This window comes from Bombina bombina, chromosome 5, assembly GCF_027579735.1.
Source record: "Bombina bombina isolate aBomBom1 chromosome 5, aBomBom1.pri, whole genome shotgun sequence".
NCBI classification, from domain to species: Eukaryota; Metazoa; Chordata; class Amphibia; order Anura; family Bombinatoridae; genus Bombina; species Bombina bombina.
This window is the reverse complement of record NC_069503.1, coordinates 655528593-655538294: the sequence shown is the minus strand read 5'-3', so window position 1 is coordinate 655538294 and position 9702 is coordinate 655528593.

The following is a 9702-nucleotide window of genomic DNA, read 5'->3' as shown; positions in this document are numbered from 1 at the left end:
TTGTGCTGTACCAAAGCTTTTGTACCACTCAATGAGGAAGAGGCGTGGCAGTTAGCGCACCCAGAAATGCCTTCCCCTGTACTGCAGGGGAGAGTATTTTAGCGTGCTCCTTCCAACATATTTCTGTCATTTTTCCCTATGTATATAAATTGTATCAATACAGAAATAACTCCCGTCGGCTTAGCCCGCATAAATAAATCTTTTACTCCTGTTAGCTTTAGCTTAACGCGCATGAAGATCATAGGAATTTGCCTGTGCGCTTTCCTGACAGGAGATATATTAGGGTGCATTATGTATTTATTTGCTATAAAATATGAATAAATATTTATTAATAATTACTAATGATTAAAGTTGAGGTTCTTATAAATTATAATGTCATTATAGTTAACACTAGCGTATTTTAATAGTTGTTTTAATTGATTATTAAAATATATACGCCTAGATTTAGAGTTCTGCGTTAGCCATCCAAACCAGCGTTAGGGGGTCCTAACGCTGGTTTTGGCCGCCCGCTGGTATTTAGAGTCAGTCAGGAAAGGGTCTAACGCTCACTTTCCAGCTGCGACTTTTCCATACCGCAGATCCCCTTACGCCATTTGCGTATCCTATATTTTCAATGGGATCTTTCTAACATCGGTATTTAGAGTCTTGGCTGAAGTGAGCGTTAGAAATCTAACGACAAGACTCCAGCCGCAGAAAAAAGGCAGGAGTTAAGAGCTTTCTGGGCTAACGCTGGTTCACAAAGCTCTTAACTACTGTGCTCTTAAGTACACTAACACCCATAAACTACCTATGTACCCCTAAACCGAAGCCCCCCCACATTGCCGCCACTCTATTACATTTTTTTAACCCCTAATCTGCTGACCGCACACCGCCACAACCTACATTATCCCTATGTACCCCTAATCCACACTACATAATATTTATTACCCCCTAATCTGCCCCCCCATGTAGCCGCTACCTACCTACAATTATTAACCCCTAATCTGCCGACCGGACATCACCGCTACTATAATAAATGTATTAACCCCTAATCCGCCTCACTCCCGCCTCGCAAACCCTATAATAAATAGTATTAACCCCTAATCTGCCCTCCCTAACATCACTGACACCTAAATTCAAGTATTAACCCCAAATCTGCCGACCGGACCTCGCCGCTACTCTAATAAATGTATTAACCCCTAACGCTAAGTCTAACCCTAACCCTAACACCCCCCTAAGTTAAATATAATTTAAATCTAACGAAATAATAATAATAATTCTTATTAAATAAATTAATCCAATTTAAATCTAAATACTTACCTGTAAAATAAACCCTAATATAGCTACAATATAAATAATAATTATATTGTAGCTATTTTAGGATTTATATTTATTTTACAGGCAACTTTGTATTTATTTTAACCAGGTACAATAGCTATTAAATACTTAATAACTATTTAATAGTTACCTAGTTAAAATAATTACAAAATTACCTGTAAAATAAATCCTAACCTAAGTTACAATTAAACCTAACACTACACTATCAATAAATTAATTAAAGAAACTATCTACAATTATCTACAATTAAATCAACTAAACTAAATTAAAAAAAAAAACCCACTAAATTACAAAAAACCCCCACTAAATTACAAAAAATAAAAAAAGATTACAAGAATTTTAAACTAATTACACCTACTCTAAGCCCCCTAAAAAAATAACAAAGCTCCCCAAAATAAAAAAATGCCCTACCCTATTCTAAAATAAAAATTGTAAAGCTCTTTTACCTTACCAGCCCTTAAAAGGGCCTTTTGCGGAGCATGCCCCAAAGAATTCTGCTCTTTTGCCTGTAAAAAAAACATACAATACCCCCCCAACATTACAACCCACCACCCACATACCCCTAATCTAACCCAAATACCTCTAATCTAACCCAAACCCCCCTTAAAAACCTAACACTAAGCCCCTGAAGATCTTTCTACCTTGTCTTCACCACGCCGGGTATCACCGATCCCTCCAGAAGAGGGTCTGAAGTCTTCCTCCTATCCGGCAAGAAGAGGTCCAGAAGAGGCTCCGAAGTCTTCATCCTATCCGGCAAGAAGAGGAATCCTATCAGCCAATCGGAATTCGAGGGATGCCATCTTGGATGACGTCATTTAAAGGAACCTTCATTCGGACTTAGGACGTCGTTGGAAGAGGATGGATCCGCATCGGCTGCTTCAAGATGGTCCTGCTCCACGCCGGATGGAAGAAGATAGAAGATGCCGCTTGGATGAAGATGTTTGCCGGTCCAGATCTCCTCTTCTTGCTGGATAGGATGAAGACTTTGGAGCCTCTTCTGGACCTCGTCTTGCCGGATAGGAGGAAGACTTCGGACCCTCTTCTGGACGGATCGGTGATACCCGGCATGGTGAAGACAAGGTAGGAAGATCTTCAGGGGCTTAGTGTTAGGTTTTTTAAGGGGGGTTTGGGTTAGATTAGGGGTATGTGGGTGGTGGGTAGTAATGTTGGGGGGGTATTGTACGTTTATTTAAATACAAAAGAGCTGTTTTCTTTGGGGCATGCACCGCAAAAGGCCCTTTTAAGGGCTGGTAAAGTAAAAGAGCTTTACAATTTTTATTTTAGAATAGGGTAGGGCATTTTTTTATTTTGGGGGGCTTTGTTATTTTTTTAGGGGGCTTAGAGTAGGTGTAATTAGTTTAAAATTCTTGTAATCTTTTTTTTATTTTTTGTAATTTAGTGTTTAGTTTTTTTTGTAATTTAGTTTAGTTGATTTAATTGTAGATAGTTGTAGATAGTTTATTTAATTAATTAATTGATAGTGTAGTGTTAGGTTTAATTGTAACTTAGGTTAGGATTTATTTTACAGGTAATTTTGTAATTATTTTAACTAGGTAACTATTAAATAGTTATTAACTATTTAATAGCTATTGTACCTGGTTAAAATAAATACAAAGTTGCCTGTAAAATAAATATAAATCCTAAAATAGCTACAATATAATTATTATTTATATTGTAACTATATTAGGGTTTATTTTACAGGTAAGAATTTAGCTTTAAATAGGAATAATTTATTTAATAAGATTTATTTTATTTCGTTAGAATAAAATTATATTTAATTTAGGGGGGTGTTAGTGTTAGGGTTAGACTTAGCTTTAGTGGTTAATACATTTATTATAGTAGCGGCGAGGTCCGGTCGGCAGATTAGGGGTTAATACTTGAAGTTAGGTGTCGGTGATGTTAGGGAGGGCAGATTAGGGGTTAATACTATTTATTATAGGGTTTGCGAGGTGGGAGTTAGGCGGATTAGGGGTTAATAAATTTATTATAGTAGCGGTGAGGTCCGGTCAGCAGATTAGGGGTTAATAATTGTAGGTAGGTGGCGGCGAGGTTGGGGGGGCAGATTAGGGGTTAATAAATATAATATATGGGTCGGTGGTGCTAGGGGCAGCAGATTAGGGGTACATAGGGATAACGTAGGTTGCGGCGGCGCGCGGAGCGGCAGATTAGGGGTTAAAAATAATATGCAGGGGTCAGCGATAGCAGGGGTGGCATATTAGGGGTTAATAAGTGTAAGGTTAGGGGTGTTTAGACTCTGGGTTCATGTTAGGGTGTTAGGTGCAGACTTAGGAAGTGTTTCCCCATAGGAAACAATGGGGCTGCATTAGGAGCTGAACGCTGCTTTTGTGCAGGTGTTAGGTTTTTTTTCAGCTCAAACTGCCCCATTGTTTCCTATGGGGGAATCGTGCACAACAACATTTGAAGCTGTCCGTGTCCATAAGCACCGCTGGTATTGAGAGTTGCAGTGGCGGTAAATATGCCTGTACGCTCCCTTTTTGGAGCCTAACGCAGCCCTTCTGAGAACTCTCAATACCAGCGTTGTTTAAAAGGTGTGGGGGAAAAAAAGCATGCGTAGCTAACGCACCCCTTTGGCCGCAGAACTCTAAATCTAGGCGATATTTTTTAATATTTGATATCAAATAAATACTTAAAGCAACCTAATAAAACTCACCGGCTTAGCACGTATGAAGAATATAGGAATATGCATGTGCACTATCCCAACAGGTGTTTTATTAGGGTGTGTTATGTATTTATTTGATATAAAATATTCATAAATATTAATAATAATTACAAACGATTAATGTGAGGTTCTGAAACAGTATAGTAAATCATTATAGCAAAAATTTACATATTTTATTTGCTGTATTAATTATTATTGTTTATTAAAGGGACAATCAAATCCAAAATAAACTTTCATGATTCAAATAGGGCATGCAATTTTAAACAACTTTCCAATTTACTTTTATCACCAATTGTGCTTTGTTCTCTTGGTATTCTTAGTTTAAAACTAAACCTAGGTAGGCTCATATGCTAATTTCTTAGACCTTGAAGGCTGTCTCTAATCTGAATGCATTTTGACAGTGTTTTACCACTAGAGGGAGTTAGTTCATGTATGTCATATAGATAACATTGAGCTCACGCAAGTGAAGTTACCTAAGAGTCAGCAATGATTGGCTAAAATGCAAGTCTGTCAAAAGAACTGAAATAAGGGAGTAGTTTGCAGAGGCTAGGACACAAGGTAATCACAGACGTAAACAGTATATTAATATAACTGTGTTGGTTATGCAAAACTGGGGAACGGGGAACAGGTAATAAAAGGTATTATCTATAATTTCAAACAACAAAAATTCTAGTGTTGACTGTCCCTTTTATATTTTTTTAATATTTTATATTAAAAAAGTCCCTAACGCAATGTGATAAGTCTATAAATGTCTATATATGTAATAATGTGTTTATATATGTAAATACATAAATACATCTTTACGCACACACACACACACACACACACACACACACATATATATATATATATATATATATATATATATATATATATATATATATATATGTGTGTGTGTAACATGGAAGGGGACTGCACTCCTAGACTGGACTGGGTGCAAGAACCATAGGGGAAATTACAAAACAAATTAATACAACACATAGAGAAAGTCCTGCACTCACTAGCAAGCTCACAGCTAAGATTTAAAAGCAAAAATGTAAAGGTTAGTTACCGCATCTGGCCAAATGGGACAAGCCCAGGTACCACATCAAGGTCCTTTCCAATACCTGGGACCCTAAAACAGCCACACAATGCAAGCTTTCAAATCCAAACAAACTGAGAACAAGGGAAGGGTGCACAGGCTTTTATAATCACCCCAGTAATATACAAAACACAGAAGGGGACGCACACCTAGACTGGACCGGATACACATCCAATGACCCTGCAACATGCTCAGCCCTGGGTGCTAAGGGGCACTCAAAAGAAGCTGTGCTGTCACCAGAGTCACAGGCAGTTAACCCCAGACAGGTCTGGGTGCAAGAACCATAGAGGAAATTACAAAACAAATTAATACAATGCACAGAGAAAACCCTGCACTAACTAGCAAGTTTACAGCTAAGATTTAAAAGCAAAAATGGAAAGGTTAGTTACCACATCTGGCCAAATGGGACAAGCCCAAGTACCACGTCAAGGTCCTTTCCAATACCTAGGACCCAAAAACAGCCACATAATGCAAGCTCTCAAATCCAAACAAACTGGGAACAATGGAAGGGTGCACAGGCTTATGTAATCACCCCAGTAATATACAAAACACGGAAGAGGACTGCACTCCTAGACCGGACCGGGTACACATCCCATGACCCTGCAACATGCTCAGCCATGGGTGCTCAGTGGCATATATCTCAAACTAAATATATATATATATATATATATATATATATATATATATATATATATATATATGACCAAATTGGTGAGAAAAGAGCTCTGACAATTCTAGAAGAGCTAAAGCAGATTACTGGCCGCACCAATACTACCCTACAGTGTATATGGAAATGACATCCTAGACAGGTATGCTGAACATATATATTTTAATAAAAAAATAGCCAAAAAGGTACATGCTGAGAATGATAGCATAAAATCAGGTATACAAAATACAAATTGCAGGTGTAGTGCACTAATGATATCTGTAAGCTAGCATTTGCAAGGTTAAATGTCGACTCATGAGAAAGTTCATCTTTAGATGCCGGGCACTTGAGTGTTAAGAACACGCTCCGGTTATAGTTTAGACAGAATACCGTCCTTGATATCTCATTGGTGTGTATTATTGATCCGGTACCGGATTTGGGAAATTAATGTGAGAGTCCAAGAGTGGTAATTTCACCGTTAACAACTTAATCCCATATATAAGTGACACATCAGACTTCTGATTTTCAGAGTGCAAGACTTATTACTGCATGGCTTACCTTCGCTCTCTTCACACACTCTACGGTATTACCTGGCAGGATCTCATCCGTGGTGTGACTCACAGCGATGTATTCCGCCTATGCAGCTCTTCACTTGCTTAGGTATTGAAACTTGATATCGCCAGATTCACAGCAAATCCACCATGCTGGCGTCCTCCACACTGTGTCTTGTTCCAAACATTACGCGTTTCGCCCCTCCCCCTTTGCGGGCTGAACTCAGGGCTTTATCAGATGTGTCTAATTAGACACCACAACAAACTTTATAGCACTCGTGCAGATACAAAGTTACACCCCTTTCATGAATTTAAAAGGGAATGTATTGTGCATGTAAATTTAATGGCTACAGTTAAATACTTAGATACATTTTATATACAACTAAACTATACAACATAGCTTGTTACAATTTGCAAGTTTTGCTTGTTACATAATGATGTACAGCATTAAATACAGTTTTGATTTTACACTGAGAAATACTTTTGTGAACATATCAACATGTTCGCTTCTAAGCACACATATACTTTCACAGTGTATTATATAGTAAGGAATATTTACAGAAAACAAGAAAATTCAATTTTTTCATTCAAACCAAGGGGAGAGAGGGTGTTAAGTCTGTACATCCAGCGTGACTCATGCTGGAGCAGAAGTTGGTCAATATTACCTCCTCTCCTCCTTGGCTTGATATGCACAATACCCAGTACTCTAAGGAGAGAAAAATCAGAGTCATGCATTTTTTGGAAGTGTCTGGCAACTGGACTGTCCGACTCCTTATCCTTTATGCTATCTCTGTGTTCCCTCACCCTTTCTTTTAGCTCTTGTGTCATTTTCCCAATATAAAATTTGGGGCACGAACAGTGTAACATATAGATTACATTTGTGGTGTTGCAAACTATTCTTTCATTTATGTGGTAAGACCTTTCAGAATATTCAGTGCAAAACTTTGAGGCTTTAACAATGTACTTGCAGTACACACATCTGCCACAAGGTTCGCAACCCTTCCTGGTTTGTGCCTGTGTTAGCCAATTTTTTGGGGTATCTCTTTGGAATTCACTATGGACTAATTTATCCTTAATGCTGGGTGCTCTTTTAGCTGTAAGTAATGGGTACTCAGAAATATATTTGGCAACTGAACTATCATTTGACAAAATGTGCCAATGTTTATTAAGGATGTTACGCAATTTATTCCAATGGGAATTATATTTAGTTATTAACCGAATTTCAGTCTCATCCTTAGGCAATTCAGGTGCTCTATATATTAATTCATTTCTGGGTTTCTGCCTAGCTCTAAGCCATCCTTTCCTTACTTGGTTTTTAGAGTATCCTCTCTGAAGAAACCTCTGAGCCATCTCACCGGCCTGCTTTTCAAAATCTGGTTCAGTGGAACAGCATTTCTTGAGCCTCAAGAACTGTCCCACTGGAATGCCATTTTTTAATGCTTCCGGGTGGTGACTAGAACCATGTAATAGATTATTAGTTGCTGTTTCCTTCCTAAACACTTTACTTTTCAATAATCCATTTTCTATAGTCAGTTTGAGATCCAAAAAGGTAGTTTCCTTATTACTTATTTGGTGAGTTAAGAACAAATTTCTCTTGTTTTTGTTCAATATCTCAACAAACTTATTGGCCGAAACTTCATCCCCTTTCCACAAAACCAGGATGTCATCCACATAGCGCAGCCATAGGGCGACGTGAGCCTCCACCCATATATCTAATTCCTGGAAGACATCAACTGCCTCCCAGACGCCCAGATGGAGACAGGCATAGGTGGGGGCGCACGCCGCACCCATGGCTGTGCTTCTTAACTGTCTATAAAATTTGCCATCAAACATAAATATGTTATTAGTTAACACAAACTCCAACAGCTTGAGTACTAAGGTAGTGTTGTCAATGTACTCTTCTCCACGTAGTTTAAGGAAATATTCGGCTGCTTCCAAGCCTACCTTATGTGGGATAGAAGAGTACAGTGACTCCACATCAAGAGTAAGCAGGAGCATATCTGGTTCCATTTTAATATTATCCAATTTTCTTAACACATCCCCATGTCTTGCACATAGGAGGACAATTCAGTTAAGAAGGGACGTAGAAAAAAATCTACATATCTACTTATCCCCTCTGTGGGTCCCCCAATGCCCGACACTATGGGGCGTCCCGGTGGATGGGTAATGCTTTTGTGCACTTTGGGGATGCAGTAAAAAGTAGGTGCTACTGGGTGAGTGGGGTTTAGAAATTCAAATTCTTTTTTAGTTATTAGTCCTGACTCTTTTGCCTGCCTCAGAATGATGAATAATTCATCACAAGATTTTTCATATACCTAAGCAAGTGAAGAGCTGCATAGGCGGAATACATCGCTGTGAGTCACACCACGGATGAGATCCTGCCAGGTAATACCGTAGAGTGTGTGAAGAGAGCGAAGGTAAGCCATGCAGTAATAAGTCTTGCACTCTGAAAATCTGAAGTCTGATGTGTCACTTATATATGGGATTAAGTTGTTAACGGTGAAATTACCACTCTTGGACTCTCACATTAATTTCCCAAATCCGGTACCGGATCAATAATACACACCAATGAGATATCAAGGACGGTATTCTGTCTAAACTATAACCGGAGCGTGTTCTTAACACTCAAGTGCCCGGCATCTAAAGATGAACTTTCTCATGAGTCGACATTTAACCTTGCAAATGCTAGCTTACAGATATCAGTAGTGCACTACACCTGCAATTTGTATTTTGTATACCTGATTTTATGCTATCATTCTCAGCATGTACCTTTTTGGCTATGTTTTTATTAAAATATATATGTTCAGCATACCTGTCTAGGATGTCATTTCCATATACACTGTAGGGTAGTATTGGTGCAGCCAGTAATCCGCTTTAGCTCTTCTAGAATTATCAGAGCTCTTTTCTCACCAATTTGGTCATATACATTTAGGATTGTCAGCACAATACGTTTTACCCTTATTATCTATCTATCTGTGTGCACCCTATCCCTAGTTTAACTATATATATATATATATATATATATATATATACAGTATATATTTATATATATATATATATATATATATATATATATATATATATATATATATATATATATATATATACACATTTATACATACATATACATATTTAGACATCTATATGTATGGATGACTATGTTAAAGCCCTTTGCAGGATTTTTTTTTTCTAGCACCTGAGACCTCATATCTTTGTGCCGTTACAACATTTTTATGAATTTGTTTTTATTATGAGTGTATCTGTACTTTTAAATTAATTTTTGAGGTGTTTTGTGCAACTTTTTTGTCTCACGTAACAGTTAACAAGAGCTCTGCAGTCATGCTATCCAGACTTGCTTTAAATTCAGCCTTGATAAACCCTTTTTTGCTTTAGTGCAACAGATAGGGCGCCACTCATAATTTAGCCC